Here is a 24085-nt window from a genome sequence, read left to right on the forward strand (position 1 = left end):
AGAAATTGACCAGAATGACGCCTAGACATAATCGGATGACGATCATACCAGCACTAAGCACCGGGGATCCCATCAGAACTCCGAATTTAAGGTTGCTTGGGAGAGGGAGTAAGTAGTATAGGATGGTTGACTCCTGGGAAAGTTCATCTTGTTGCATCCCTCTTTTTGTAGTCTCTCTTCTCCTCTTTAGACTCGCGACGCTGCGTCCCTCGTGTTGTGCCCGCTCCTTGGGCGAGAGCTTGCGGAGAATCGGATGTAACATTTTCTGTAGATGTCCGTGGATATATCATTTGCCTGATTCCGAGTCCGTATGAGAAAGTTACGCCTATTTAAGAAATGACATCCGAATGACGCCTAGACATATCGGATTGCGATCATACCAGCACTAAAGCACCGGATCCCATCAGAACTCCGAAGTTAAGCGTGCTTGGGCGAGAGTAGTACTAGGATGGGTGACCTCCTGGGGAAGTCCTCGTGTTGCATCCCTCCTTTTTGTCGTCTCTCTCTCCCCTCTTTTGACTCGCGCCGCTGCGTCCCTCGTGTTGTGGCCGCTCCTTGGGCGAGAGCTGCGGAGAATCGGATGTAACATTTTCTGTAGATGTCCGTGGATATATCATTTGCCTGATTCCGAGTCCGTATGAGAAAGTTACGCCTATTTTAAGAAATGACATCCGAATGACGCCTAGACATATCGGATGCGATCATACCAGCACTAAAGCACCGGATCCCATCAGAACTCCGAAGTTAAGCGTGCTTGGGCGAGAGTAGTACTAGGATGGGTGACCTCCTGGGAAGTCCTCGTGTTGCATCCCTCCTTTTGTCGTCTCTCTCTCCCCTCTTTTGACTCGCGCCGCTGCGTCCCTCGTGTTGTGCCGCTCCTTGGGCGAGAGCTGCGGAGAATCGGATGTAACATTTTCTGTAGATGTCCGTGGATATATCATTTGCCTGATTCCGAGTCCGTATGAGAAAGTTACGCCTATTTTAAGAAATGACATCCGAATGACGCCTAGACATATCGGATGCGATCATACCAGCACTAAAGCACCGGATCCCATCAGAACTCCGAAGTTAAGCGTGCTTGGGCGAGAGTAGTACTAGGATGGGTGACCTCCTGGGAAGTCCTCGTGTTGCATCCCTCTTTTTTGTCGTCTCTCTCTCCCCTCTTTTGACTCGCGCCGCTGCGTCCCTCGTGTTGTGTTGCTCCTTGGGCGAGAGCTGCGGATTTTCTGTAGATGTCCGTGGATATATCATTTGCCTGATTCCGAGTCCGTATGAGAAAGTTACGCCTATTTGAAGAAATGACATCCGAATGACGCCTAGACATATCGGATGCGATCATACCAGCACTAAAGCACCGGAACCCATCAGAACTCCGAAGTTAAGCGTGCTTGGGCGATAGTAGTACTAGGATGGGTGACCTCCTGGGAAGTCCTAGTGTTGCATCCCTCCTTTTTGTCGTCTCTCTCTCCCCTCTTTTGACTCGCGCCGCTGCGTCCCTCGTGTTGTGTCGCTCCTTGGGCGAGAGCTGCGGAGAATCGGATGTAACATTTTCTGTAGATGTCCGTGGATATATCATTTGCCTGATTCCGAGTCCGTATGAGAAAGTTACGCCTATTTTAAGAAATGACATCCGAATGACGCCTAGACATATGGATGCGATCATACCAGCACTAAAGCACCGGATCCCATCAGAACTCCGAAGTTAAGCGTGCTTGGGCGAGAGTAGTACTAGGATGGGTGACCTCCTGGGAAGTCGTGGTGTTGCATCCCTCCTTTTTGTCGTCTCTCTCTCCCCTCTTTTGACTCGCGCCGCTGCGTCCCTCGTGTTGTGTCGCTCCTTGGGCGAGAGCTGCGGAGAATCGGATGTAACATTTTCTGTAGATATCCGTGGATATATCATTTGCCTGATTCCGAGTCCGTATGAGAAAGTTACGCCTATTTTAAGAAATGACATCCGAATGACGCCTAGACATATCGGACGCGATCATACCAGCACTAAAGCACCGGATCCCATCAGAACTCCGAAGTTAAGCGTGCTTGGGCGAGAGTAGTACTAGGATCGGTGACCTCCTGGGAAGTCCTCGTGTTGCATCCCTCCTTTTTGTCGTCTCTCTCTCCCCTCTTTTGACTCGCGCCGCTGCGTCCCTAGTGTTGTGCCGCTCCTTGGGCGAGAGCTGCGGAGAATCGGATGTAACATTTTCTGTAGATGTCCGTGGATATATCATTTGCCTGATTCCGAGTCCGTATGAGAAAGTTACGCCTATTTTAAGAAATGACATCCGAATGACGCCTATACATATCGGATGCGATCATACCAGCACTAAAGCACCGGATCCCATCAGAACTCCGAAGTTAAGCGTGCTTGGGCGAGAGTAGTACTAGGATGGGTGACCTCCTGGGAAGTCTTGGTGTTGCATCCCTCCTTTTTGTCGTCTCTCTCTCCCCTCTTTTGACTCGCGCCGCTGCGTCCCTCGTGTTGTGTCGCTCCTTGGGCGAGAGCTGCGGAGAATCGGATGTAACATTTTCTGTAGATATCCGTGGATATATCATTTGCCTGATTCCGAGTCCGTATGAGAAAGTTACGCCTATTTTAAGAAATGACATCCGAATGACGCCTAGACATATCGGACGCGATCATACCAGCACTAAAGCACCGGATCCCATCAGAACTCCAAAGTTAAGCGTGCTTGGGCGAGAGTAGTACTAGGATGGGTGACCTCCTGGGAAGTCCTCGTGTTGCATCCCTCCTTTTTGTCGTCTCTCTCTCCCCTCTTTTGACTCGCGCCGCTGCGTCCCTAGTGTTGTGCCGCTCCTTGGGCGAGAGCTGCGGAGAATCGGATGTAACATTTTCTGTAGATGTCCGTGGATATATCATTTGCCTGATTCCGAGTCCGTATGAGAAAGTTACGCCTATTTTAAGAAATGACATCCGAATGACGCCTAGACATATCGGATGCGATCATACCAGCACTAAAGCACCGGATCCCATCAGAACTCCGAAGTTAAGCGTGCTTGGGCGAGAGTAGTACTAGGATGGGTGACCTCCTGGGAAGTCCTCGTGTTGCATCCCTCCTTTTTGTCGTCTCTCTCTCCCCTCTTTTGACTCGCGCCGCTGCGTCCCTCGTGTTGTGTCGCTCCTTGGGCGAGAGCTGCGGATTTTCTGTAGATGTCCGTGGATATATCATTTGCCTGATTCCGAGTCCGTATGAGAAAGTTACGCCTATTTGAAGAAATGACATCCGAATGACGCCTAGACATATCGGATGCGATCATACCAGCACTAAAGCACCGGATCCCATCAGAACTCCGAAGTTAAGCGTGCTTGGGCGATAGTAGTACTAGGATGGGTGACCTCCTGGGAAGTCCTCGTGTTGCATCCCTCCTTTTTGTCGTCTCTCTCTCCCCTCTTTTGACTCGCGCCGCTGCGTCCCTCGTGTTGTGTCGCTCCTTGGGCGAGAGCTGCGGAGAATCGGATGTAACATTTTCTGTAGATGTCCGTGGATATATCATTTGCCTGATTCCGAGTCCGTATGAGAAAGTTACGCCTATTTTAAGAAATGACATCCGAATGACGCCTAGACATATTGGATGCGATCATACCAGCACTAAAGCACCGGATCCCATCAGAACTCCGAAGTTAAGCGTGCTTGGGCGAGAGTAGTACTAGGATGGGTGACCTCCTGGGAAGTCCTGGTGTTGCATCCCTCCTTTTTGTCGTCTCTCTCTCCCCTCTTTTGACTCGCGCCGCTGCGTCCCTCGTGTTGTGTCGCTCCTTGGGCGAGAGCTGCGGAGAATCGGATGTAACATTTTCTGTAGATATCCGTGGATATATCATTTGCCTGATTCCGAGTCCGTATGAGATAGTTACGCCTATTTTAAGAAATGACATCCGAATGACGCCTAGACATATCGGACGCGATCATACCAGCACTAAAGCACCGGATCCCATCAGAACTCCGTAGTTAAGCGTGCTTGGGCGAGAGTAGTACTAGGATGGGTGACCTCCTGGGAAGTCCTCGTGTTGCATCCCTCCTTTTTGTCGTCTCTCTCTCCCCTCTTTTGACTCGCGCCGCTGCGTCCCTAGTGTTGTGCCGCTCCTTGGGCGAGAGCTGCGGAGAATCGGATGTAACATTTTCTGTAGATGTCCGTGGATATATCATTTGCCTGATTCCGAGTCCGTATGAGAAAGTTACGCCTATTTTAAGAAATGACATCCGAATGACGCCTAGACATATCGGATGCGATCATACCAGCACTAAAGCACCGGATCCCATCAGAACTCCGAAGTTAAGCGTGCTTGGGCGTGAGTAGTACTAGGATGGGTGACCTCCTGGGAAGTCCTCGTGTTGCATCCCTCCTTTTTGTCGTCTCTCTCTCCCCTCTTTTGACTCGCGCCGCTGCGTCCCTCGTGTTGTGTCGCTCCTTGGGCGAGAGCTGCGGATTTTCTGTAGATGTCCGTGGATATATCATTTGCCTGATTCCGAGTCCGTATGAGAAAGTTACGCCTATTTGAAGAAATGACATCCGAATGACGCCTAGACATATCGGATGCGATCATACCAGCACTAAAGCACCGGATACCATCAGAACTCCGAAGTTAATCATTTGCCTGATTCCGAGTCCGTATGAGAAAGTTACGCCTATTTTAAGAAATGACATCCGAATGACGCCTAGACATATCGGATGCGATCATACCAGCACTAAAGCACCGGATCCCATCAGAACTCCGAAGTTAAGCGTGCTTGGGCGATAGTAGTACTAGGATGGGTGACCTCCTGGGAAGTCCTCGTGTTGCATCCCTCCTTTTTGTCGTCTCTCTCTCCCCTCTTTTGACTCGCGCCGCTGCGTCCCTCGTGTTGTGTCGCTCCTTGGGCGAGAGCTGCGGAGAATCGGATGTGTCGTCTCTCTCTCCCCTCTTTTGACTCGCGCCGCTGCGTCCCTCGTGTTGTGTCGCTCCTTGGGCGAGAGCTGCGGAGAATCGGATGTAACATTTTCTGTAGATGTCCGTGGATATATCATTTGCCTGATTCCGAGTCCGTATGAGAAAGTTACGCCTATTTTAAGAAATGACATCCGAATGACGCCTAGACATATCGGATGCGATCATACCAGCACTAAAGCACCGGATCCCATCAGAACTCCGAAGTTAAGCGTGCTTGGGCGAGAGTAGTACTAGGATGGGTGACCTCCTGGGAAGTCCTCGTGTTGCATCCCTCCTTTTTGTCGTCTCTCTCTCCCCTCTTTTGACTCGCGCCGCTGCGTCCCTCGTGTTGTGTCGCTCCTTGGGCGAGAGCTGCGGAGAATCGGATGTGTCGTCTCTCTCTCCCCTCTTTTGACTCGCGCCGCTGCGTCCCTCGTGTTGTGTCGCTCCTTGGGCGAGAGCTGCGGAGAATCGGATGTAACATTTTCTGTAGATGTCCGTGGATATATCATTTGCCTGATTCCGAGTCCGTATGAGAAAGTTACGCCTATTTTAAGAAATGACATCCGAATGACGCCTAGACATATCGGATGCGATCATACCAGCACTAAAGCACCGGATCCCATCAGAACTCCGAAGTTAAGCGTGCTTGGGCGAGAGTAGTACTAGGATGGGTGACCTCCTGGGAAGTCCTCGTGTTGCATCCCTCCTTTTTGTCGTCTCTCTCTCCCCTCTTTTGACTCGCGCCGCTGCGTCCCTCGTGTTGTGTCGCTCCTTGGGCGAGAGCTGCGGAGAATCGGATGTGTCGTCTCTCTCTCCCCTCTTTTGACTCGCGCCGCTGCGTCCCTCGTGTTGTGTCGCTCCTTGGGCGAGAGCTGCGGAGAATCGGATGTAACATTTTCTGTAGATGTCCGTGGATATATCATTTGCCTGATTCCGAGTCCGTATGAGAAAGTTACGCCTATTTTAAGAAATGACATCCGAATGACGCCTAGACATATCGGATGCGATCATACCAGCACTAAAGCACCGGATCCCATCAGAACTCCGAAGTTAAGCGTGCTTGGGCGAGAGTAGTACTAGGATGGGTGACCTCCTGGGAAGTCCTCGTGTTGCATCCCTCCTTTTTGTCGTCTCTCTCTCCCCTCTTTTGACTCGCGCCGCTGCGTCCCTCGTGTTGTGTCGCTCCTTGGGCGAGAGCTGCGGAGAATCGGATGTAACATTTTCCGTAGATGTCCGTGGATATATCATTTGCCTGATTCCGAGTCCGTATGAGAAAGTTACGCCTATTTTAAGAAATGACATCCGAATGACGCCTAGACATATCGGATGCGATCATACCAGCACTAAAGCACCGGATCCCATTAGAACTACGAAGTTAAGCGTGCTTGGGCGAGAGTAGTACTAGGATGGGTGACCTCCTACGAAGTCCTCGTGTTGCATCCCTCCTTTTTGTCGTCTCTCTCTCCCCTCTTTTGACTCGCGCCGCTGCGTCCCTCGTGTTGTGTCGCTCCTTGGGCGAGAGCTGCGGAGAATCGGATGTAACATTTTCTGTAGATGTCCGTGGATATATCATTTGCCTGATTCCGAGTCCGTATGAGAAAGTTACGCCTATTTTAAGAAATGACATCCGAATGACGCCTGGACATATCGGATGCGATCATACCAGCACTAAAGCACCGGATCCCATCAGAACTCCGAAGTTAAGCGTGCTTGGGCGAGAGTAGTACTAGGATGGGTGACCTCCTGGGAAGTCCTCGTGTTGCATCCCTCCTTTTTGTCGTCTCTCTCTCCCCTCTTTTGACTCGCGCCGCTGCGTCCCTCGTGTTGTGTCGCTCCTTTTTGTCGTCTCTCTCTCCCCTCTTTTGACTCGCGCCGCTGCGTCCCTCGTGTTGTGTCGCTCCTTGGGCGAGAGCTGCGGAGAATCAGATGTAACATTTTCTGTAGATGTCCGTGGATATATCATTTGCCTGATTCCGAGTCCGTATGAGAAAGTTACGCCTATTTTAAGAAATGACATCCGAATGACGCCTAGACATATCGGATGCGATCATACCAGCACTAAAGCACCGGATCCCATCAGAACTCCGAAGTTAAGCGTGCTTGGGCGAGAGTAGTACTAGGATGGGTGACCTCCTACGAAGTCCTTGTGTTGCATCCCTCCTTTTTGTCGTCTCTCTCTCCCCTCTTTTGACTCGCGCCGCTGCGTCCCTCGTGTTGTGTCGCTCCTTGGGCGAGAGCTGCGGAGAATCGGATGTAACATTTTCTGTAGATGTCCGTGGATATATCATTTGCCTGATTCCGAGTCCGTATGAGAAAGTTACGCCTATTTTAAGAAATGACATCCGAATGACGCCTGGACATATCGGATGCGATCATACCAGCACTAAAGCACCGGATCCCATCAGAACTCCGAAGTTAAGCGTGCTTGGGCGAGAGTAGTACTAGGATGGGTGACCTCCTGGGAAGTCCTCGTGTTGCATCCCTCCTTTTTGTCGTCTCTCTCTCCCCTCTTTTGACTCGCGCCGCTGCGTCCCTCGTGTTGTGTCGCTCTGCGGAGAATCGGATGTAACATTTTCTGTAGATGTCCGTGGATATATCATTTGCATGATTCGGAGTCCGTATGAGAAAGTTACGCCTATTTTAAAAAATGACATCCGAATGACGCCTAGACATATCGGATGCGATCATACCAGCACTAAAGCATCGGATCCCATCAGAACTCCGAAGTTAAGCGTGCTTGGGCGAGAGTAGTACTAGGATGGGTGACCTCCTTGGAAGTCCTCGTGTTGCATCCCTCCTTTTTGTCGTCTCTCTCTCCCCTCTTTTGACTCGCGCCGCTGCGTCCCTCGTGTTGTGTCGCTCCTTGGGCGAGAGCTGCGGAGAATCGGATGTAACATTTTCTGTAGATGTCCGTGGATATATCATTTGCCTGATTCCGAGTCCGTATGAGAAAGTTACGCCTATTTTAAGAAATGACATCCGAATGACGCCTGGACATATCGGATGCGATCATACCAGCACTAAAGCACCGGATCCCATCAGAACTCCGAAGTTAAGCGTGCTTGGGCGAGAGTAGTACTAGGATGGGTGACCTCCTGGGAAGTCCTCGTGTTGCATCCCTCCTTTTTGTCGTCTCTCTCTCCCCTCTTTTGACTCGCGCCGCTGCGTCCCTCGTGTTGTGTCGCTCCTTTTTGTCGTCTCTCTCTCCCCTCTTTTGACTCGCGCCGCTGCGTCCCTCGTGTTGTGTCGCTCCTTGGGCGAGAGCTGCGGAGAATCAGATGTAACATTTTCTGTAGATGTCCGTGGATATATCATTTGCCTGATTCCGAGTCCGTATGAGAAAGTTACGCCTATTTTAAGAAATGACATCCGAATGACGCCTAGACATATCGGATGCGATCATACCAGCACTAAAGCACCGGATCCCATCAGAACTCCGAAGTTAAGCGTGCTTGGGCGAGAGTAGTACTAGGATGGGTGACCTCCTACGAAGTCCTTGTGTTGCATCCCTCCTTTTTGTCGTCTCTCTCTCCCCTCTTTTGACTCGCGCCGCTGCGTCCCTCGTGTTGTGTCGCTCCTTGGGCGAGAGCTGCGGAGAATCGGATGTAACATTTTCTGTAGATGTCCGTGGATATATCATTTGCCTGATTCCGAGTCCGTATGAGAAAGTTACGCCTATTTTAAGAAATGACATCCGAATGACGCCTGGACATATCGGATGCGATCATACCAGCACTAAAGCACCGGATCCCATCAGAACTCCGAAGTTAAGCGTGCTTGGGCGAGAGTAGTACTAGGATGGGTGACCTCCTGGGAAGTCCTCGTGTTGCATCCCTCCTTTTTGTCGTCTCTCTCTCCCCTCTTTTGACTCGCGCCGCTGCGTCCCTCGTGTTGTGTCGCTCTGCGGAGAATCGGATGTATCATTTTCTGTAGATGTCCGTGGATATATCATTTGCATGATTCGGAGTCCGTATGAGAAAGTTACGCCTATTTTAAAAAATGACATCCGAATGACGCCTAGACATATCGGATGCGATCATACCAGCACTAAAGCATCGGATCCCATCAGAACTCCGAAGTTAAGCGTGCTTGGGCGAGAGTAGTACTAGGATGGGTGACCTCCTTGGAAGTCCTCGTGTTGCATCCCTCCTTTTTGTCGTCTCTCTCTCCCCTCTTTTGACTCGCGCCGCTGCGTCCCTCGTGTTGTGTCGCTCCTTGGGCGAGAGCTGCGGAGAATCGGATGTAACATTTTCTGTAGATGTCCGTGGATATATCATTTGCCTGATTCCGAGTCCGTATGAGAAAGTTACGCCTATTTTAAGAAATGACATCCGAATGACGCCTAGGGATATCTGATGCGATCATACCAGCACTAAAGCACCGGATCCCATTAGAACTCCGAAGTTAAGCGTGCTTGGGCGAGAGTAGTACTAGGATGGGTGACCTCCTGGGAAGTCCTCGTGTTGCATCCCTCCTTTTTGTCGTCTCTCTCTCCCCTCTTTTGACTCGCGCCGCTGCGTCTCTCGTGTTGTGTCGCTCTGCGGAGAATCGGATGTAACATTTTCTGTAGATGTCCGTGGATATATCATTTGCATGATTCCGAGTCCGTATGAGAAAGTTACGCCTATTTTAAGAAATGACATCCGAATGACGCCTAGACATATCGGATGCGATCATACCAGTACTAAAGCACCGGATCCCATCAGAACTCCGAAGTTAAGCGTGCTTGGGCGAGATGTCCTCGTGTTGCATCCCTCCTTTTTGTCGTCTCTCTCTCCCCTCTTTTGACTCGCGCCGCTGCGTCCCTCGTGTTGTGTCGCTCCTTGGGCGAGAGCTGCGGAGAATCGGATGTAACATTTTCTGTAGATGTCCGTGGATATATCATTTGCCTGATTCCGAGTCCGTATGAGAAAGTTACGCCTATTTTAAGAAATGACATCCGAATGACGCCTAGACATATCGTATGCGATCATACCAGCACTAAAGCACCGGATCCCATCAGAACTCCGAAGTTAAGCGTGCTTGGGCGAGAGTAGTACTAGGATGGGTGACCTCCTACGAAGTCCTCGTGTTGCATCCCTCCTTTTTGTCGTCTCTCTCTCCCCTCTTTTGACTCGCGCCGCTGCGTCCCTCGTGTTGTGTCGCTCCTTGGGCGAGAGCTGCGGAGAATCGGATGTAACATTTTCTGTAGATGTCCGTGGATATATCATTTGCCTGATTCCGAGTCCGTATGAGAAAGTTACGCCTATTTTAAGAAATGACATCCGAATGACGCCTGGACATATCGGATGCGATCATACCAGCACTAAAGCACCGGATCCCATCAGAACTCCGAAGTTAAGCGTGCTTGGGCGAGAGTAGTACTAGGATGGGTGACCTCCTGGGAAGTCCTCGTGTTGCATCCCTCCTTTTTGTCGTCTCTCTCTCCCCTCTTTTGACTCGCGCCGCTGCGTCCCTCGTGTTGTGTCGCTCCTTGGGCGAGAGCTGCGGAGAATCGGATGTAACATTTTCTGTAGATGTCCGTGGATATATCATTTGCCTGATTCCGAGTCCGTATGAGAAAGTTACGCCTATTTTAAGAAATGACATCCGAATGACGCCTAGACATATCGGATGCGATCATACCAGCACTAAAGCACCGGATCCCATCAGAACTCCGAAGTTAAGCGTGCTTGGGCGAGAGTAGTACTAGGATGGGTGACCTCCTACGAAGTCCTCGTGTTGCATCCCTCCTTTTTGTCGTCTCTCTCTCCCCTCTTTTGACTCGCGCCGCTGCGTCCCTCGTGTTGTGTCGCTCCTTGGGCGAGAGCTGCGGAGAATCGGATGTAACATTTTCTGTAGATGTCCGTGGATATATCATTTGCCTGATTCCGAGTCCGTATGAGAAAGTTACGCCTATTTTAAGAAATGACATCCGAATGACGCCTGGACATATCGGATGCGATCATACCAGCACTAAAGCACCGGATCCCATCAGAACTCCGAAGTTAAGCGTGCTTGGGCGAGAGTAGTACTAGGATGGGTGACCTCCTGGGAAGTCCTCGTGTTGCATCCCTCCTTTTTGTCGTCTCTCTCTCCCCTCTTTTGACTCGCGCCGCTGCGTCCCTCGTGTTGTGTCGCTCTGCGGAGAATCGGATGTATCATTTTCTGTAGATGTCCGTGGATATATCATTTGCATGATTCGGAGTCCGTATGAGAAAGTTACGCCTATTTTAAAAAATGACATCCGAATGACGCCTAGACATATCGGATGCGATCATACCAGCACTAAAGCATCGGATCCCATCAGAACTCCGAAGTTAAGCGTGCTTGGGCGAGAGTAGTACTAGGATGGGTGACCTCCTTGGAAGTCCTCGTGTTGCATCCCTCCTTTTTGTCGTCTCTCTCTCCCCTCTTTTGACTCGCGCCGCTGCGTCCCTCGTGTTGTGTCGCTCCTTGGGCGAGAGCTGCGGAGAATCGGATGTAACATTTTCTGTAGATGTCCGTGGATATATCATTTGCCTGATTCCGAGTCCGTATGAGAAAGTTACGCCTATTTTAAGAAATGACATCCGAATGACGCCTAGGGATATCTGATGCGATCATACCAGCACTAAAGCACCGGATCCCATTAGAACTCCGAAGTTAAGCGTGCTTGGGCGAGAGTAGTACTAGGATGGGTGACCTCCTGGGAAGTCCTCGTGTTGCATCCCTCCTTTTTGTCGTCTCTCTCTCCCCTCTTTTGACTCGCGCCGCTGCGTCTCTCGTGTTGTGTCGCTCTGCGGAGAATCGGATGTAACATTTTCTGTAGATGTCCGTGGATATATCATTTGCATGATTCCGAGTCCGTATGAGAAAGTTACGCCTATTTTAAGAAATGACATCCGAATGACGCCTAGACATATCGGATGCGATCATACCAGTACTAAAGCACCGGATCCCATCAGAACTCCGAAGTTAAGCGTGCTTGGGCGAGATGTCCTCGTGTTGCATCCCTCCTTTTTGTCGTCTCTCTCTCCCCTCTTTTGACTCGCGCCGCTGCGTCCCTCGTGTTGTGTCGCTCCTTGGGCGAGAGCTGCGGAGAATCGGATGTAACATTTTCTGTAGATGTCCGTGGATATATCATTTGCCTGATTCCGAGTCCGTATGAGAAAGTTACGCCTATTTTAAGAAATGACATCCGAATGACGCCTAGACATATCGTATGCGATCATACCAGCACTAAAGCACCGGATCCCATCAGAACTCCGAAGTTAAGCGTGCTTGGGCGAGAGTAGTACTAGGATGGGTGACCTCCTACGAAGTCCTCGTGTTGCATCCCTCCTTTTTGTCGTCTCTCTCTCCCCTCTTTTGACTCGCGCCGCTGCGTCCCTCGTGTTGTGTCGCTCCTTGGGCGAGAGCTGCGGAGAATCGGATGTAACATTTTCTGTAGATGTCCGTGGATATATCATTTGCCTGATTCCGAGTCCGTATGAGAAAGTTACGCCTATTTTAAGAAATGACATCCGAATGACGCCTGGACATATCGGATGCGATCATACCAGCACTAAAGCACCGGATCCCATCAGAACTCCGAAGTTAAGCGTGCTTGGGCGAGAGTAGTACTAGGATGGGTGACCTCCTGGGAAGTCCTCGTGTTGCATCCCTCCTTTTTGTCGTCTCTCTCTCCCCTCTTTTGACTCGCGCCGCTGCGTCCCTCGTGTTGTGTCGCTCCTTGGGCGAGAGCTGCGGAGAATCGGATGTAACATTTTCTGTAGATGTCCGTGGATATATCATTTGCCTGATTCCGAGTCCGTATGAGAAAGTTACGCCTATTTTAAGAAATGACATCCGAATGACGCCTAGACATATCGGATGCGATCATACCAGCACTAAAGCACCGGATCCCATCAGAACTCCGAAGTTAAGCGTGCTTGGGCGAGAGTAGTACTAGGATGGGTGACCTCCTACGAAGTCCTCGTGTTGCATCCCTCCTTTTTGTCGTCTCTCTCTCCCCTCTTTTGACTCGCGCCGCTGCGTCCCTCGTGTTGTGTCGCTCCTTGGGCGAGAGCTGCGGAGAATCGGATGTAACATTTTCTGTAGATGTCCGTGGATATATCATTTGCCTGATTCCGAGTCCGTATGAGAAAGTTACGCCTATTTTAAGAAATGACATCCGAATGACGCCTGGACATATCGGATGCGATCATACCAGCACTAAAGCACCGGATCCCATCAGAACTCCGAAGTTAAGCGTGCTTGGGCGAGAGTAGTACTAGGATGGGTGACCTCTTGGGAAGTCCTCGTGTTGCATCCCTCCTTTTTGTCGTCTCTCTCTCCCCTCTTTTGACTCGCGCCGCTGCGTCCCTCGTGTTGTGTCGCTCTGCGGAGAATCGGATGTAACATTTTCTGTAGATGTCCGTGGATATATCATTTGCATGATTCGGAGTCCGTATGAGAAAGTTACGCCTATTTTAAGAAATGACATCCGAATGACGCCTAGACATATCGGATGCGATCATACCAGCACTAAAGCATCGGATCCCATCAGAACTCCGAAGTTAAGCGTGCTTGGGCGAGAGTAGTACTAGGATGGGTGACCTCCTTGGAAGTCCTCGTGTTGCATCCCTCCTTTTTGTCGTCTCACTCTCCCCTCTTTTGACTCGCGCCGCTGCGTCCCTCGTGTTGTGTCGCTCCTTGGGCGAGAGCTGCGGAGAATCGGATGTAACATTTTCTGTAGATGTCCGTGGATATATCATTTGCCTGATTCCGAGTCCGTATGAGAAAGTTACGCCTATTTTAAGAAATGACATCCGAATGACGCCTAGACATATCGGATGCGATCATACCAGCACTAAAGCACCGGATCCCATTAGAACTCCGAAGTTAAGCGTGCTTGGGCGAGAGTAGTACTAGGATGGGTGACCTCCTGGGAAGTCCTCGTGTTGCATCCCTCCTTTTTGTCGTCTCTCTCTCCGCTCTTTTGACTCGCGCCGCTGCGTCTCTCGTGTTGTGTCGCTCTGCGGAGAATCGGATGTAACATTTTCTGTAGATGTCCGTGGATATATCATTTGCATGATTCCGAGTCCGTATGAGAAAGTTACGCCTATTTTAAGAAATGACATCCGAATGACGCCTAGACATATCGGATGCGATCATACCAGTACTAAAGCACCGGATCCCATCAGAACTCCGAAGTTAAGCGTGCTTGGGCGAGATGTCCTCGTGTTGCATCCCTCCTTTTTGTCGTCTCTCTCTCCCCTCTTTTGACTCGCGCCGCTGCGTCCCTCGTGTTGTGTCGCTCCTTGGGCGAGAGCTGCGGAGAATCGGATGTAACATTTTCTGTAGATGTCCGTGGATATATCATTTGCCTGATTCCGAGTCCGTATGAGAAAGTTACGCCTATTTTAAGAAATGACATCCGAATGACGCCTAGACATATCTGATGCGATCATACCAGCACTAAAGCACTGGATCCCATCAGAACTCCGCAGTTAAGCGTGCTTGGGCGAGAGTAGTACTAGGATGGGTGACCTCCTGGGAAGTCCTCGTGTTGCATCCCTCCTTTTCGCCGTCTCTCTCTCCCCTTTTTTGACTCGCGCCGCTGCGTCCCTCGTGTTGTGTCGCTCCTTGGGCGAGAGCTGCGGAGAATCGGATGTGGGGAGAGAGAGACGGCGAAAAGGAGGGATGCAACACGAGGACTTCCCTGGAGGTCACCCATCCTAGTACTACTCTCGCCCAAGCACGCTTAACTTCGGAGTTCTGATGGGATCCGGTGCTTTAGTTCTATGATCGCATCCGATATGCCTAGGCGTCATTCGGATATCATTTCTTAAAATAGGCGTAACTTTCTCATACGGACTCGGAATCATGCAAATGATATATCGACGGACATCTACAGAAAATGTTACATCCGATTCTCCGCATCTCTCGCCCAAGGAGCGACACAACACGAGGGACGCAGCGGCGCGAGTCAAAAGAGGGGAGAGAGAGACGACAAAAAGGAGGGATGCAACACGAGGACTTCTCAGAAGGTCACCCATCCTAGTACTACTCTCGCCCAAGCACGCTTAACTTCGGAGTTCTGATGGGATACGGTGCTTTAGTGCTGGTATGATCGCATCCGATATGCCTAGGCGTCATTCGGATGTCATTTCTTCAAATAGGCGTAACTTTCTCATACGGACTCGGAATCAGGCAAATGATATATCCACGAACATCTACAGAAAATGTTACATCCGATTCTCCGCAGCTCTCGCCCAAGGAGCGACACAACACGAGGGACGCAGCGGCGCGAGTCAAAAGAGGGAGAGAGACGACAAAAAGGAGGGATGCAACACAAGGACTTCCCAGGAGGTCACCCATCCTAGTACTACTCTCGCCCAAGCAGGCTTAACTTCGGAGTTTTGATGGGATCCGGTGCTTTAGTGCTGGTATGATCGCATCCGATTTGCTTAGGCGTCATTCGGATGTCATTTCTTAAAATAGGCGTAACTTTCTCATACGGACTCGGAATCAGGCAAATGATATATCCACGGACATCTACAGAAAATTTTACATCCGATTCCCCGCAGCTCTCGCCCAAGGAGCGACACAACACGAATGTTACATCCGATTCCCCGCAGCTTTCACCCAAGGAGCGACACAACACGAGGGACGCAGCGGCGCGAGTCAAAAGAGGGGAGAGAGAGACGACAAAAAGGAGGGATGCAACACAAGCACTTCCCAAGAGGTCACCCATCCTAGTACTACTCTCGCCCAAGCACGCTTAACTTTGGAGTTTTGATGGGATCTAGTGCTTTAGTGCTAGTATGATCGCATCCGATATGCCTAGGCGTCATTCGGATGCCATTTCTTAAAATAGGCGTAACTTTCTCATACGGACTCGGAATCAGGCAAATGATATATTCACGGACATCTACAGAAAATGTTACATCCGATTCCCCGCAGCTCTCGCCCAAGGAGCGACACAACACGAGGGACGCAGCGGCGCGAGTCAAAAGAGGGGAGAGAGCTCTCGCCCAAGGAGCGACACAACACGAGGGACGCAGCGGCGCGAGTCAAAGGAGGGGAGAGAGAGACGACAAAAAGGAGGATGCAACACGAGGACTTCCCAGGAGGTCACCCATCCTAGTACTACTCTCGCCCAAGCACGCTTAACTTCGGAGTTCTGATGGGATCTGGTGCTTTAGTGCTGGTATGATCGCAACAGATATGCCTAGGCGTCATTCGGATGTCATTTCTTAAAATAGGCGTAACTTTCTCATACGGACTCGGAATCAGGCAAATGATATATCCACGGACATCTACAGAAAATGTTACATCCGATTCTCCGCATCTCTCGCCCAAGGAGCGACACAACACGAGGGACGCAGCGGCGCGAGTCAAAAGAGGGGAGAGAGAGACAAAAAGGAGGGAAGCAACACAAGGACTTCCCAGGAGGTCACCCATCCTTGTACTACTCTCGCCCAAGCACGCTTGACTTCGGAGTTCTGATGGGATCCGGTGCTTTAGTGCTCGTATGATCGCATCCGATATGCTTAGGCGTCATTCGGATGTCATTTCTTAAAATAGGCGTAACTTTCTCATACGGACTCGGAATCAGGCAAATGATATATCTAGGGACATCTACAGAAAATGTTACATCCGATTCTCCCCAGCTCTCGCCCAAGGAGCGACGCAACACGAGGGACGCAGCGGCGCAAGTCAAAAGAGGGGAGAGAGAGACGACAAAAAGGAGGGATGCAACACGAGAACTTCCCAGGAGGTCACCCATCATAGTACTACTCTCGCCCAAGCACGCTTAACTTCGGACTTCGGAGTTCTGATGGGATCCGGTGCTTTAGTGCTGGTATAATCGCATCCAATATGCCTAGGCGTCATTCGGATGTCATTTCTTAAAATAGGCGTAACTTTCTCATACGGACTCGGAATCAGGCAAATGATATATCCACGGACATCTACAGAAAATGTTACATCCGATTCTCCCCAGCTCTCGCCCAAGGAGCGACACAACACGAGGGACGCAGCGGCGCGAGTCAAAAGAGGGGAGAGAGAGACGACAAAAAGGAGGGATGTAACATGAGGACTTCCTAGTACTACTCTCGCCCAAGGAGCGACACAACACGAGGGACGCAGCGGCGCGAGTCAAAAGAGGGGAGAGAGAGACGACAAAAAGGAGGGATGCAACATGAGGACTTCCCAGGAGGTCACCCATCCTAGTACTACTCTCGCCCAAGCACGCTTAACTTCGGAGTTCTGATGGGATCCGGTGCTTTAGTGCTGGTATGATCGCATCCCATATGACTAGGCGTCATTCCGATGTCATTTCTTAAAATAGGCGTAACTTTCTCATACGGACTCGGAATCAGGCAAATGATATATCCACGGACATCTACAGAAAATGTTACATCCGATTCTCCGCAGCTCTCGCCCAAGGAGCGACACAACACGAGGGACGCAGCGGCGCGAGTCAAAAGAGGGGAGAGAGAGACGACAAAAAGGAGGGATGCAACACGAGGACTTCCCAGGAGGTCACCCATCCTAGTACTACTCTCGCCCAAGCACGCTTAACTTCGGAGTTCTGATGGGATCAGGTGCTTTAGTGCTGGTATGATCGCATCCGATATATCTAGGCGTTATTCGGATGTCATTTCTTAAAATAGGCGTAACTTTCTCGTACGGACTCGGAATCAGGCAAATGATATATCCACGGACATCTACAGAAAATGTTACATCCGATTCTCCGCAGCTCTCGCCCAAGGAGCGACACAACACGAGGGACGCAGCGGCGCGACTCAAAAGAGGGGGGAGAGAGAGACGACAAAAAGGAGGGATGCAACACGAGGACTTCCCAGGAGGTCACCCATCCTAGTACTACTCTCGCACAAGCACGCTTAACTTCGGAGTTCTGATGGGATCCGGTGCTTTAGTGCTGGTATAATCGCATCCAATATGCCTAGGCGTCATTCGGATGTTATTTGTTAAAATAGGCGTAACTTTCTCATACGGACTCGGAATCAGGCAAATGATATATCCACGGACATCTACAGAAAATGTTACATCCGATTCTCCGCAGCTCTCGCCCAAGGAGCGACACAACACGAGGGACGTAGCGGCGCGAGTAAAAAGAGGGGAGAGAGAGTTCTGATGGGAACCGGTGCTTTAGTGCTGGTATGATCGCATCCGATATGACTAGGCGTTATTCGGATGTCATTTCTTAAAATAGGCGTAACTTTCTCATACGGACTCGGAATCAGGCAAATGATATATCCACGGACATCTACAGAAAATGTTACATCCGATTCTCCCCAGCTCTCGCCCAAGGAGCGACACAACACGAGGGACGCAGCGCCGCGAGTCAAAAGAGGGGAGAGAGAGACGACAAAAAAGAGGGATGCAACACGAGGACTTCCCAGGAGGTCACCCATCCTAGTACTACTCTCGCCCAAGCACGCTTAACTTCGGAGTTCTGATGGGATACGGTGCTTTAGTGCTGGTATGATCGCATCCAATATGCCTAGGCGTCATTCGGATGTCATTTCTTAAAATAGGCGTAACTTTCTCATACGGACTCGGAATCAGGCAAATGATATATCCACGGACATCTACAGAAAATGTTACATCCGATTCTCCGCAGCTCTCGCCCAAGGAGCGGCACAACACGAGGGACGCAGCGGCGCGAGTCAAAAGAGGGGAGAGAGAGATGACAAAAAGGAGGGATGCAACACGAGGACTTCCTGTCACCCATCCTAGTACTACTCTCGCCTAAGCACGCTTAACTTCGAAGTTCTGATGGGATCTAGTGCTTTAGTGCTGGTATAATCGCATCCAATATGCCTAGGCGTCATTCGGATGTTATTTCTTAAAATAGGCGTAACTTTCTCATACGGACTCGGAATCAGGCAAATGATATATCCACGGACATCTACAGAAAATGTTAGATCCGATTCTCCCCAGCTCTCGCCCAAGGAGCGACACAACACGAGGGACGCAGCAGCGCGAGTCAAAAGAGGGGAGAGAGAGACGACAAAAAGGAGGGATGCAACATGAGGACTTCCCAGGAGGTCACCCATCCTAGTACTACTCTCACCCAAGCACGCTTAACTTCGGAGTTCTGATGGGATCCGGTGCTTTAGTGCTGGTATGATCGCATCCGATATGCCTAGGCGTCATTCGGATGTCATTTCTTAAAATAGGCGTAACTTTCTCATACGGACTCGGAATCAGGCAAATGATATATCCACGGACATCTACAGAAAATGTTACATCCGATTCCTCGCAGCTCTCCCCCAAGGAGCGACACAACACGAGGGACGCAGCGGCGCGAGTCAAAAGAGGGGAGAGAGAGACGATAAAAAGGAGGGATGCAACACGAGGACTTCCCAGGACTCCGCAGCTCTCGCCCAAGGAGCGACACAACACGAGGGACGCAGCGGCGCGAGTCAAAAGAGGGGAGATCCTAGTACTACTCTCGCCCAAGCACGCTTAACTTCGGAGTTCTAATGGGATCCGGTGCTTTAGTGCAGGTATGATCGCATCCGATATGCCTAGGCGTCATTCGGATGTCATTTCTTAAAATAGGCGTAACTTTCTCATACGGACTCGGAATCAGGCAAATGATATATCCACGGACATCTACAGAAAATGTTACATCCGATTCTCCGCAGCTCTCGCCCAAGGAGCGACACAACACGAGGGACGCAGCGGCGCGAGTCAAAAGAGGGGAGAGAGAGACAACAAAAAGGAGGGATGCAACACGAGGACTTCCCAGGAGGTCAGCCATCCTAGTACTACTCTCGCCCAACCACGCTTAACTTCGGAGTTCTGATGGGATCCGGTGCTTTCGTGCTAGTATGATCGCATCCGATATGCCTAGGCGTCATTCGGATGTCATTTCTTAAAATAGGCGTAACTTTCTCATACGGACTCGGAATCAGGCAAATGATATATCCACGGACATCTACAGAAAATGTTACATCCGATTCTCCGCAGCTCTCGCCCAAGGAGCGACACAACACGAGGGACGCAGCGGCGCGAGTCAAAAGAGGGGAGAGAGAGATGACAAAAAGGAGGGATGCAACACGAGGACTTCCTGTCACCCATCCTAGTACTACTCTCGCCTAAGCACGCTTAACTTCGAAGTTCTGATGGGATCTAGTGCTTTAGTGCTGGTATAATCGCATCCAATATGCCTAGGCGTCATTCGGATGTTATTTCTTAAAATAGGCGTAACTTTCTCATACGGACTCGGAATCAGGCAAATGATATATCCACGGACATCTACAGAAAATGTTAGATCCGATTCTCCCCAGCTCTCGCCCAAGGAGCGACACAACACGAGGGACGCAGCGGCGCGAGTCAAAAGAGGGGAGAGAGAGACGACAAAAAGGAGGGACGCAACATGAGGACTTCCCAGGAGGTCACCCATCCTAGTACTACTCTCGCCCAAGCACGCTTAACTTCGGAGTTCTGATGGGATCCGGTGCTTTAGTGCTGGTATGATCGCATCCGATATGCTTAGGCGTCATTCGGATGTCATTTCTTAAAATAGGCGTAACTTTCTCATACGGACTCGGAATCAGGCAAATGATATATCCACGGACATCTACAGAAAATGTTACATCCGATTCCTCGCAGCTCTCCACCAAGGAGCGACACAACACGAGGGACGCAGCGGCGCGAGTCAAAAGAGGGGAGAGAGAGACGATAAAAAGGAGGGATGCAACACGAGGACTTCCCAGGACTCCGCAGCTCTCGCCCAAGGAGCGACACAACACGAGGGACGCAGCGGCGCGAGTCAAAAGAGGGGAGATCCTAGTACTACTCTCGCCCAAGCACGCTTAACTTCGGAGTTCTAATGGGATCCGGTGCTTTAGTGCAGGTATGATCGCATCCGATATGCCTAGGCGTCATTCGGATGTCATTTCTTAAAATAGGCGTAACTTTCTCATACGGACTCGGAATCAGGCAAATGATATATCCACGGACATCTACAGAAAATGTTACATCCGATTCTCCGCAGCTCTCGCCCAAGGAGCGACACAACACGAGGGACGCAGCGGCGCGAGTCAAAAGAGGGGAGAGAGAGACAACAAAAAGGAGGGATGCAACACGAGGACTTCCCAGGAGGTCAGCCATCCTAGTACTACTCTCGCCCAACCACGCTTAACTTCGGAGTTCTGATGGGATCCGGTGCTTTCGTGCTAGTATGATCGCATCCGATATGCCTAGGCGTCATTCGGATGTCATTTCTTAAAATAGGCGTAACTTTCTCATACGGACTCGGAATCAGGCAAATGATATATCCACGGACATCTACAGAAAATGTTACATCCGATTCTCCGCAGCTCTCGCCCAAGGAGCGACACAACACGAGGGACGCAGCGGCGCGAGTCAAAAGAGGGGAGAGAGAGATGACAAAAAGGAGGGATGCAACACGAGGACTTCCTGTCACCCATCCTAGTACTACTCTCGCCTAAGCACGCTTAACTTCGAAGTTCTGATGGGATCTAGTGCTTTAGTGCTGGTATAATCGCATCCAATATGCCTAGGCGTCATTCGGATGTTATTTCTTAAAATAGGCGTAACTTTCTCATACGGACTCGGAATCAGGCAAATGATATATCCACGGACATCTACAGAAAATGTTAGATCCGATTCTCCCCAGCTCTCGCCCAAGGAGCGACACAACACGAGGGACGCAGCGGCGCGAGTCAAAAGAGGGGAGAGAGAGACGACAAAAAGGAGGGACGCAACATGAGGACTTCCCAGGAGGTCACCCATCCTAGTACTACTCTCGCCCAACCACGCTTAACTTCGGAGTTCTGATGGGATCCGGTGCTTTCGTGCTAGTATGATCGCATCCGATATGCCTAGGCGTCATTCGGATGTCATTTCTTAAAATAGGCGTAACTTTCTCATACGGACTCGGAATCAGGCAAATGATATATCCACGGACATCTACAGAAAATGTTACATCCGATTCTCCGCAGCTCTCGCCCAAGGAGCGACACAACACGAGGGACGCAGCGGCGCGAGTCAAAAGAGGGGAGAGAGAGACGACAAAAAGGAGGGATGCAACACGAGGACTTCCCAGGAGGTCACCCATCCTAGTACTACTCTCGCCCAAGCACGCTTAACTTCGGAGTTCTGATGGGATCCGGTGCTTTAGTGCTGGTATGATCGCATCCAATATGCCTAGGCGTCATTCGGATGTCATTTCTTAAAATAGGCGTAACTTTCTCATACGGACTCGGAATCAGGCAAATGATATATCCACGGACATCTACAGAAAATGTTACATCCGATTCTCCGCAGCTCTCGCCCAAGGAGCGACACAACACGAGGGACGCAGCGGAGCGAGTCAAAAGAGGGTAGAGAGAGACGACAAAAAGGAGGGATGCAACACGAGGACTTCCCAGGAGGTCACCCATCCTAGTACTACTCTCGCCCAAGCACGCTTACCTTCGGAGTTCTGATGGGATCCGGTGGTTTAGTGCTGGTATGATCGCATCCGATATGCCTAGGCGTCATTTGGATGTCATTTCATAAAATATGCGTAACTTTCTGATACGGACTCGGAATCAGGCAAATGATATATCCACGGACATCTACAGAAAATGTTACATCCGATTCTCCGCAGCTATCGCCCAAGGAGCGACACAACACGAGGGACGCAGCGGCGCGAGTCAAAAGAGGGGAGAGAGAGACGACAAAAAGGAGGGATGCAACACGAGGACTTCCCAGGAGGTCACCCATCCTAGTACTACTCTCGCCCAAGCACGCTTAACTTCAGAGTTCTGATGGGATCCGATGCTTTAGTGCTGGTATGATCGCATCTGATATGCCTAGGCGTCATTCGGATGTCATTTCTTAAAATAGGCGTAACTTTCTCATACGGACTCGGAATCAGGCAAATGATATATCCACAGACATCTACAGAAAATGTTACATCCGATTCTCCGCAGCTCTCGCCCAAGGAGCGACACAACACGAGGGACGCAGCGGCGCGAGTCAAAAGAGGGGAGAGAGAGACGACAAAAAGGAGGGATGCAACACGAGGACTTCCCAGGAGGAGGTCACCCATCCTAGTACTACTCTCGCCCAAGCACGCTTAACTTCGGAGTTCTGATGGGATCCGGTGCTTTAGTGCTGGTATGATCGCATCCGATATGTCTAGGCGTCATTCGGATGTCATTTCTTAAAATAGGCGTAACTTTCTCATACGGACTCGGAATCAGGCAAATGATATATCCACGGACATCTACAGAAAATGTTACATCCGATTCCGGCGCGAGTCAAAAGAGGGGAGAGAGAGACGACAAAAAGGAGGGATGCAACACGAGGACTTCCCAGGAGGTCACCCATCCTAGTACTACTCTCGCCCAAGCACGCTTATCTTCGGAGTTCTGATGGGATCCGGTGCTTTAGTGCTGGTATGATCGCATCCGATATGTCTAGGCGTCATTCGGATGTCATTTCTTAAAATAGGCGTAACTTTCTCATACGGACTCGGAATCAGGCAAATGATATATCCACGGACATCTACAGAAAATGTTACATCCGATTCTCCGCAGCTCTCGCCCAAGGAGCGCCACAACACGAGGGACGCAGCGGCGCGAGTCAAAAGAGGGGAGAGAGAGACGACAAAAAGGAGGGATGCAACACGAGGACTTCCCAGGAGGTCACCCATCCTAGTACTACTCTCGCCCAAGCACGCTTAACTTCGGAGTTCTGATGGGATCCGGTGCTTTAGTGCTGGTATGATCGCATCCAATATGTCTAGGCGTCATCCGGATGTCATTTTTTAAAATAGGCGTAACTTTCTCATACGGACTCGGAATCAGGCAAATGATATATCCACGGACATCTACAGAAAATGTTACATCCGATTCTCCGCAGCTCTCGCCCAAGGAGCGACACAACACGAGGGACGCAGCGGCGCGAGTCAAAAGAGGGGAGAGAGAGACGACAAAAAGGAGGGATGCAACACGAGGACTTCCCAGGAGGAGGTCACCCATCCTAGTACTACTCTCGCCCAAGCACGCTTAACTTCGGAGTTCTGATGGGATCCGGTGCTTTAGTGCTGGTATGATCGCATCCGATATGTCTAGGCGTCATTCGGATGTCATTTCTTAAAATAGGCGTAACTTTCTCATACGGACTCGGAATCAGGCAAATGATATATCCACGGACATCTAC

At 50.5% G+C, this 24085-nt stretch overlaps 62 non-coding genes and 9 pseudogenes across 62 annotated transcripts; 43 read left to right on the plus strand and 28 right to left on the minus strand.

Moving 5' to 3' along the window:
• Nucleotides 1-366: 366 nt before the first annotated feature.
• LOC127759628 (5S ribosomal RNA) lies at nucleotides 367-486 on the plus strand. The gene has a single exon (XR_008014875.1). It is a non-coding gene; the product is annotated as a 5S ribosomal RNA (ribosomal RNA).
• A 207-nt stretch (nucleotides 487-693) lies between these two features.
• LOC127759588 (5S ribosomal RNA) lies at nucleotides 694-812 on the plus strand. Its single transcript, XR_008014837.1, has one exon. It is a non-coding gene; the product is annotated as a 5S ribosomal RNA (ribosomal RNA).
• Nucleotides 813-1017: 205 nt separating this feature from the next.
• LOC127759684 (5S ribosomal RNA) lies at nucleotides 1018-1136 on the plus strand. The gene has a single exon (XR_008014914.1). It is a non-coding gene; the product is annotated as a 5S ribosomal RNA (ribosomal RNA).
• Nucleotides 1137-1327: 191 nt separating this feature from the next.
• Nucleotides 1328-1446, plus strand: LOC127759633 (5S ribosomal RNA). The gene has a single exon (XR_008014880.1). It is a non-coding gene; the product is annotated as a 5S ribosomal RNA (ribosomal RNA).
• Nucleotides 1447-1651: 205 nt separating this feature from the next.
• LOC127759609 (5S ribosomal RNA) lies at nucleotides 1652-1770 on the plus strand. The gene has a single exon (XR_008014856.1). It is a non-coding gene; the product is annotated as a 5S ribosomal RNA (ribosomal RNA).
• Nucleotides 1771-1976: 206 nt separating this feature from the next.
• Nucleotides 1977-2095, plus strand: LOC127759623 (5S ribosomal RNA). Its single transcript, XR_008014870.1, has one exon. It is a non-coding gene; the product is annotated as a 5S ribosomal RNA (ribosomal RNA).
• Nucleotides 2096-2301: 206 nt separating this feature from the next.
• LOC127759599 (5S ribosomal RNA) lies at nucleotides 2302-2420 on the plus strand. The gene has a single exon (XR_008014847.1). It is a non-coding gene; the product is annotated as a 5S ribosomal RNA (ribosomal RNA).
• Nucleotides 2421-2626: 206 nt separating this feature from the next.
• Nucleotides 2627-2745, plus strand: LOC127759600 (5S ribosomal RNA). Its single transcript, XR_008014848.1, has one exon. It is a non-coding gene; the product is annotated as a 5S ribosomal RNA (ribosomal RNA).
• A 206-nt stretch (nucleotides 2746-2951) lies between these two features.
• Nucleotides 2952-3070, plus strand: LOC127759695 (5S ribosomal RNA). Its single transcript, XR_008014925.1, has one exon. It is a non-coding gene; the product is annotated as a 5S ribosomal RNA (ribosomal RNA).
• Nucleotides 3071-3261: 191 nt separating this feature from the next.
• LOC127759712 (5S ribosomal RNA) lies at nucleotides 3262-3380 on the plus strand. The gene has a single exon (XR_008014942.1). It is a non-coding gene; the product is annotated as a 5S ribosomal RNA (ribosomal RNA).
• A 206-nt stretch (nucleotides 3381-3586) lies between these two features.
• LOC127759705 (5S ribosomal RNA) lies at nucleotides 3587-3705 on the plus strand. The gene has a single exon (XR_008014935.1). It is a non-coding gene; the product is annotated as a 5S ribosomal RNA (ribosomal RNA).
• A 206-nt stretch (nucleotides 3706-3911) lies between these two features.
• Nucleotides 3912-4030, plus strand: LOC127759714 (5S ribosomal RNA). Its single transcript, XR_008014944.1, has one exon. It is a non-coding gene; the product is annotated as a 5S ribosomal RNA (ribosomal RNA).
• Nucleotides 4031-4236: 206 nt separating this feature from the next.
• On the plus strand, nucleotides 4237-4355 carry LOC127759691 (5S ribosomal RNA). Its single transcript, XR_008014921.1, has one exon. It is a non-coding gene; the product is annotated as a 5S ribosomal RNA (ribosomal RNA).
• Nucleotides 4356-4681: 326 nt separating this feature from the next.
• LOC127759713 (5S ribosomal RNA) lies at nucleotides 4682-4800 on the plus strand. The gene has a single exon (XR_008014943.1). It is a non-coding gene; the product is annotated as a 5S ribosomal RNA (ribosomal RNA).
• Nucleotides 4801-5095: 295 nt separating this feature from the next.
• LOC127759706 (5S ribosomal RNA) lies at nucleotides 5096-5214 on the plus strand. Its single transcript, XR_008014936.1, has one exon. It is a non-coding gene; the product is annotated as a 5S ribosomal RNA (ribosomal RNA).
• A 295-nt stretch (nucleotides 5215-5509) lies between these two features.
• Nucleotides 5510-5628, plus strand: LOC127759717 (5S ribosomal RNA). The gene has a single exon (XR_008014947.1). It is a non-coding gene; the product is annotated as a 5S ribosomal RNA (ribosomal RNA).
• A 295-nt stretch (nucleotides 5629-5923) lies between these two features.
• Nucleotides 5924-6042, plus strand: LOC127759595 (5S ribosomal RNA). Its single transcript, XR_008014843.1, has one exon. It is a non-coding gene; the product is annotated as a 5S ribosomal RNA (ribosomal RNA).
• Nucleotides 6043-6248: 206 nt separating this feature from the next.
• LOC127759632 (5S ribosomal RNA) lies at nucleotides 6249-6367 on the plus strand. The gene has a single exon (XR_008014879.1). It is a non-coding gene; the product is annotated as a 5S ribosomal RNA (ribosomal RNA).
• Nucleotides 6368-6573: 206 nt separating this feature from the next.
• Nucleotides 6574-6692, plus strand: LOC127759606 (5S ribosomal RNA). The gene has a single exon (XR_008014854.1). It is a non-coding gene; the product is annotated as a 5S ribosomal RNA (ribosomal RNA).
• Nucleotides 6693-6963: 271 nt separating this feature from the next.
• Nucleotides 6964-7082, plus strand: LOC127759596 (5S ribosomal RNA). The gene has a single exon (XR_008014844.1). It is a non-coding gene; the product is annotated as a 5S ribosomal RNA (ribosomal RNA).
• Nucleotides 7083-7288: 206 nt separating this feature from the next.
• LOC127759618 (5S ribosomal RNA) lies at nucleotides 7289-7407 on the plus strand. Its single transcript, XR_008014865.1, has one exon. It is a non-coding gene; the product is annotated as a 5S ribosomal RNA (ribosomal RNA).
• Nucleotides 7408-7600: 193 nt separating this feature from the next.
• On the plus strand, nucleotides 7601-7719 carry LOC127759719 (5S ribosomal RNA). The gene has a single exon (XR_008014949.1). It is a non-coding gene; the product is annotated as a 5S ribosomal RNA (ribosomal RNA).
• A 206-nt stretch (nucleotides 7720-7925) lies between these two features.
• Nucleotides 7926-8044, plus strand: LOC127759629 (5S ribosomal RNA). Its single transcript, XR_008014876.1, has one exon. It is a non-coding gene; the product is annotated as a 5S ribosomal RNA (ribosomal RNA).
• A 271-nt stretch (nucleotides 8045-8315) lies between these two features.
• LOC127759597 (5S ribosomal RNA) lies at nucleotides 8316-8434 on the plus strand. Its single transcript, XR_008014845.1, has one exon. It is a non-coding gene; the product is annotated as a 5S ribosomal RNA (ribosomal RNA).
• A 206-nt stretch (nucleotides 8435-8640) lies between these two features.
• On the plus strand, nucleotides 8641-8759 carry LOC127759641 (5S ribosomal RNA). Its single transcript, XR_008014886.1, has one exon. It is a non-coding gene; the product is annotated as a 5S ribosomal RNA (ribosomal RNA).
• A 193-nt stretch (nucleotides 8760-8952) lies between these two features.
• Nucleotides 8953-9071, plus strand: LOC127759720 (5S ribosomal RNA). Its single transcript, XR_008014950.1, has one exon. It is a non-coding gene; the product is annotated as a 5S ribosomal RNA (ribosomal RNA).
• A 206-nt stretch (nucleotides 9072-9277) lies between these two features.
• LOC127759703 (5S ribosomal RNA) lies at nucleotides 9278-9396 on the plus strand. The gene has a single exon (XR_008014933.1). It is a non-coding gene; the product is annotated as a 5S ribosomal RNA (ribosomal RNA).
• A 193-nt stretch (nucleotides 9397-9589) lies between these two features.
• LOC127759678 (5S ribosomal RNA) lies at nucleotides 9590-9679 on the plus strand (annotated as a pseudogene).
• Nucleotides 9680-9885: 206 nt separating this feature from the next.
• Nucleotides 9886-10004, plus strand: LOC127759602 (5S ribosomal RNA). The gene has a single exon (XR_008014850.1). It is a non-coding gene; the product is annotated as a 5S ribosomal RNA (ribosomal RNA).
• A 206-nt stretch (nucleotides 10005-10210) lies between these two features.
• LOC127759652 (5S ribosomal RNA) lies at nucleotides 10211-10329 on the plus strand. Its single transcript, XR_008014897.1, has one exon. It is a non-coding gene; the product is annotated as a 5S ribosomal RNA (ribosomal RNA).
• Nucleotides 10330-10535: 206 nt separating this feature from the next.
• Nucleotides 10536-10654, plus strand: LOC127759707 (5S ribosomal RNA). Its single transcript, XR_008014937.1, has one exon. It is a non-coding gene; the product is annotated as a 5S ribosomal RNA (ribosomal RNA).
• Nucleotides 10655-10860: 206 nt separating this feature from the next.
• On the plus strand, nucleotides 10861-10979 carry LOC127759663 (5S ribosomal RNA). Its single transcript, XR_008014908.1, has one exon. It is a non-coding gene; the product is annotated as a 5S ribosomal RNA (ribosomal RNA).
• Nucleotides 10980-11172: 193 nt separating this feature from the next.
• LOC127759721 (5S ribosomal RNA) lies at nucleotides 11173-11291 on the plus strand. The gene has a single exon (XR_008014951.1). It is a non-coding gene; the product is annotated as a 5S ribosomal RNA (ribosomal RNA).
• Nucleotides 11292-11497: 206 nt separating this feature from the next.
• LOC127759704 (5S ribosomal RNA) lies at nucleotides 11498-11616 on the plus strand. The gene has a single exon (XR_008014934.1). It is a non-coding gene; the product is annotated as a 5S ribosomal RNA (ribosomal RNA).
• Nucleotides 11617-11809: 193 nt separating this feature from the next.
• On the plus strand, nucleotides 11810-11899 carry LOC127759679 (5S ribosomal RNA; annotated as a pseudogene).
• A 206-nt stretch (nucleotides 11900-12105) lies between these two features.
• LOC127759603 (5S ribosomal RNA) lies at nucleotides 12106-12224 on the plus strand. Its single transcript, XR_008014851.1, has one exon. It is a non-coding gene; the product is annotated as a 5S ribosomal RNA (ribosomal RNA).
• Nucleotides 12225-12430: 206 nt separating this feature from the next.
• Nucleotides 12431-12549, plus strand: LOC127759676 (5S ribosomal RNA). The gene has a single exon (XR_008014911.1). It is a non-coding gene; the product is annotated as a 5S ribosomal RNA (ribosomal RNA).
• A 206-nt stretch (nucleotides 12550-12755) lies between these two features.
• LOC127759708 (5S ribosomal RNA) lies at nucleotides 12756-12874 on the plus strand. The gene has a single exon (XR_008014938.1). It is a non-coding gene; the product is annotated as a 5S ribosomal RNA (ribosomal RNA).
• A 206-nt stretch (nucleotides 12875-13080) lies between these two features.
• On the plus strand, nucleotides 13081-13199 carry LOC127759693 (5S ribosomal RNA). Its single transcript, XR_008014923.1, has one exon. It is a non-coding gene; the product is annotated as a 5S ribosomal RNA (ribosomal RNA).
• Nucleotides 13200-13392: 193 nt separating this feature from the next.
• On the plus strand, nucleotides 13393-13511 carry LOC127759722 (5S ribosomal RNA). Its single transcript, XR_008014952.1, has one exon. It is a non-coding gene; the product is annotated as a 5S ribosomal RNA (ribosomal RNA).
• A 206-nt stretch (nucleotides 13512-13717) lies between these two features.
• Nucleotides 13718-13836, plus strand: LOC127759694 (5S ribosomal RNA). The gene has a single exon (XR_008014924.1). It is a non-coding gene; the product is annotated as a 5S ribosomal RNA (ribosomal RNA).
• Nucleotides 13837-14029: 193 nt separating this feature from the next.
• Nucleotides 14030-14119, plus strand: LOC127759680 (5S ribosomal RNA; annotated as a pseudogene).
• Nucleotides 14120-14325: 206 nt separating this feature from the next.
• LOC127759589 (5S ribosomal RNA) lies at nucleotides 14326-14444 on the plus strand. Its single transcript, XR_008014838.1, has one exon. It is a non-coding gene; the product is annotated as a 5S ribosomal RNA (ribosomal RNA).
• A 122-nt stretch (nucleotides 14445-14566) lies between these two features.
• On the minus strand, nucleotides 14567-14682 carry LOC127759658 (5S ribosomal RNA). Its single transcript, XR_008014903.1, has one exon. It is a non-coding gene; the product is annotated as a 5S ribosomal RNA (ribosomal RNA).
• A 206-nt stretch (nucleotides 14683-14888) lies between these two features.
• LOC127759610 (5S ribosomal RNA) lies at nucleotides 14889-15007 on the minus strand. Its single transcript, XR_008014857.1, has one exon. It is a non-coding gene; the product is annotated as a 5S ribosomal RNA (ribosomal RNA).
• Nucleotides 15008-15210: 203 nt separating this feature from the next.
• On the minus strand, nucleotides 15211-15329 carry LOC127759630 (5S ribosomal RNA). Its single transcript, XR_008014877.1, has one exon. It is a non-coding gene; the product is annotated as a 5S ribosomal RNA (ribosomal RNA).
• A 257-nt stretch (nucleotides 15330-15586) lies between these two features.
• On the minus strand, nucleotides 15587-15705 carry LOC127759643 (5S ribosomal RNA). The gene has a single exon (XR_008014888.1). It is a non-coding gene; the product is annotated as a 5S ribosomal RNA (ribosomal RNA).
• Nucleotides 15706-15974: 269 nt separating this feature from the next.
• LOC127759612 (5S ribosomal RNA) lies at nucleotides 15975-16093 on the minus strand. The gene has a single exon (XR_008014859.1). It is a non-coding gene; the product is annotated as a 5S ribosomal RNA (ribosomal RNA).
• A 203-nt stretch (nucleotides 16094-16296) lies between these two features.
• LOC127759640 (5S ribosomal RNA) lies at nucleotides 16297-16415 on the minus strand. The gene has a single exon (XR_008014885.1). It is a non-coding gene; the product is annotated as a 5S ribosomal RNA (ribosomal RNA).
• Nucleotides 16416-16621: 206 nt separating this feature from the next.
• LOC127759639 (5S ribosomal RNA) lies at nucleotides 16622-16747 on the minus strand (annotated as a pseudogene).
• Nucleotides 16748-17062: 315 nt separating this feature from the next.
• LOC127759710 (5S ribosomal RNA) lies at nucleotides 17063-17181 on the minus strand. The gene has a single exon (XR_008014940.1). It is a non-coding gene; the product is annotated as a 5S ribosomal RNA (ribosomal RNA).
• A 206-nt stretch (nucleotides 17182-17387) lies between these two features.
• Nucleotides 17388-17506, minus strand: LOC127759709 (5S ribosomal RNA). The gene has a single exon (XR_008014939.1). It is a non-coding gene; the product is annotated as a 5S ribosomal RNA (ribosomal RNA).
• A 208-nt stretch (nucleotides 17507-17714) lies between these two features.
• Nucleotides 17715-17833, minus strand: LOC127759605 (5S ribosomal RNA). Its single transcript, XR_008014853.1, has one exon. It is a non-coding gene; the product is annotated as a 5S ribosomal RNA (ribosomal RNA).
• Nucleotides 17834-18275: 442 nt separating this feature from the next.
• On the minus strand, nucleotides 18276-18394 carry LOC127759598 (5S ribosomal RNA). The gene has a single exon (XR_008014846.1). It is a non-coding gene; the product is annotated as a 5S ribosomal RNA (ribosomal RNA).
• A 206-nt stretch (nucleotides 18395-18600) lies between these two features.
• On the minus strand, nucleotides 18601-18714 carry LOC127759669 (5S ribosomal RNA; annotated as a pseudogene).
• A 206-nt stretch (nucleotides 18715-18920) lies between these two features.
• On the minus strand, nucleotides 18921-19039 carry LOC127759696 (5S ribosomal RNA). Its single transcript, XR_008014926.1, has one exon. It is a non-coding gene; the product is annotated as a 5S ribosomal RNA (ribosomal RNA).
• A 269-nt stretch (nucleotides 19040-19308) lies between these two features.
• LOC127759675 (5S ribosomal RNA) lies at nucleotides 19309-19424 on the minus strand (annotated as a pseudogene).
• A 206-nt stretch (nucleotides 19425-19630) lies between these two features.
• On the minus strand, nucleotides 19631-19749 carry LOC127759624 (5S ribosomal RNA). The gene has a single exon (XR_008014871.1). It is a non-coding gene; the product is annotated as a 5S ribosomal RNA (ribosomal RNA).
• Nucleotides 19750-19955: 206 nt separating this feature from the next.
• Nucleotides 19956-20069, minus strand: LOC127759670 (5S ribosomal RNA; annotated as a pseudogene).
• Nucleotides 20070-20275: 206 nt separating this feature from the next.
• On the minus strand, nucleotides 20276-20394 carry LOC127759601 (5S ribosomal RNA). Its single transcript, XR_008014849.1, has one exon. It is a non-coding gene; the product is annotated as a 5S ribosomal RNA (ribosomal RNA).
• A 269-nt stretch (nucleotides 20395-20663) lies between these two features.
• On the minus strand, nucleotides 20664-20779 carry LOC127759677 (5S ribosomal RNA; annotated as a pseudogene).
• Nucleotides 20780-20985: 206 nt separating this feature from the next.
• LOC127759625 (5S ribosomal RNA) lies at nucleotides 20986-21104 on the minus strand. The gene has a single exon (XR_008014872.1). It is a non-coding gene; the product is annotated as a 5S ribosomal RNA (ribosomal RNA).
• A 206-nt stretch (nucleotides 21105-21310) lies between these two features.
• LOC127759671 (5S ribosomal RNA) lies at nucleotides 21311-21424 on the minus strand (annotated as a pseudogene).
• Nucleotides 21425-21630: 206 nt separating this feature from the next.
• LOC127759637 (5S ribosomal RNA) lies at nucleotides 21631-21749 on the minus strand. Its single transcript, XR_008014883.1, has one exon. It is a non-coding gene; the product is annotated as a 5S ribosomal RNA (ribosomal RNA).
• Nucleotides 21750-21955: 206 nt separating this feature from the next.
• LOC127759681 (5S ribosomal RNA) lies at nucleotides 21956-22074 on the minus strand. The gene has a single exon (XR_008014912.1). It is a non-coding gene; the product is annotated as a 5S ribosomal RNA (ribosomal RNA).
• A 206-nt stretch (nucleotides 22075-22280) lies between these two features.
• LOC127759692 (5S ribosomal RNA) lies at nucleotides 22281-22399 on the minus strand. Its single transcript, XR_008014922.1, has one exon. It is a non-coding gene; the product is annotated as a 5S ribosomal RNA (ribosomal RNA).
• A 206-nt stretch (nucleotides 22400-22605) lies between these two features.
• On the minus strand, nucleotides 22606-22724 carry LOC127759621 (5S ribosomal RNA). Its single transcript, XR_008014868.1, has one exon. It is a non-coding gene; the product is annotated as a 5S ribosomal RNA (ribosomal RNA).
• Nucleotides 22725-22930: 206 nt separating this feature from the next.
• On the minus strand, nucleotides 22931-23052 carry LOC127759613 (5S ribosomal RNA). The gene has a single exon (XR_008014860.1). It is a non-coding gene; the product is annotated as a 5S ribosomal RNA (ribosomal RNA).
• Nucleotides 23053-23214: 162 nt separating this feature from the next.
• LOC127759697 (5S ribosomal RNA) lies at nucleotides 23215-23333 on the minus strand. The gene has a single exon (XR_008014927.1). It is a non-coding gene; the product is annotated as a 5S ribosomal RNA (ribosomal RNA).
• Nucleotides 23334-23539: 206 nt separating this feature from the next.
• On the minus strand, nucleotides 23540-23658 carry LOC127759683 (5S ribosomal RNA). Its single transcript, XR_008014913.1, has one exon. It is a non-coding gene; the product is annotated as a 5S ribosomal RNA (ribosomal RNA).
• Nucleotides 23659-23864: 206 nt separating this feature from the next.
• LOC127759614 (5S ribosomal RNA) lies at nucleotides 23865-23986 on the minus strand. Its single transcript, XR_008014861.1, has one exon. It is a non-coding gene; the product is annotated as a 5S ribosomal RNA (ribosomal RNA).
• Nucleotides 23987-24085: the final 99 nt, after the last annotated feature.

Source organism: Oryza glaberrima, unplaced genomic scaffold (assembly GCF_000147395.1).
Source record: "Oryza glaberrima unplaced genomic scaffold, OglaRS2 ChrUN-Ctg56, whole genome shotgun sequence".
In the NCBI taxonomy this organism is placed as follows: domain Eukaryota; kingdom Viridiplantae; phylum Streptophyta; class Magnoliopsida; order Poales; family Poaceae; genus Oryza; species Oryza glaberrima.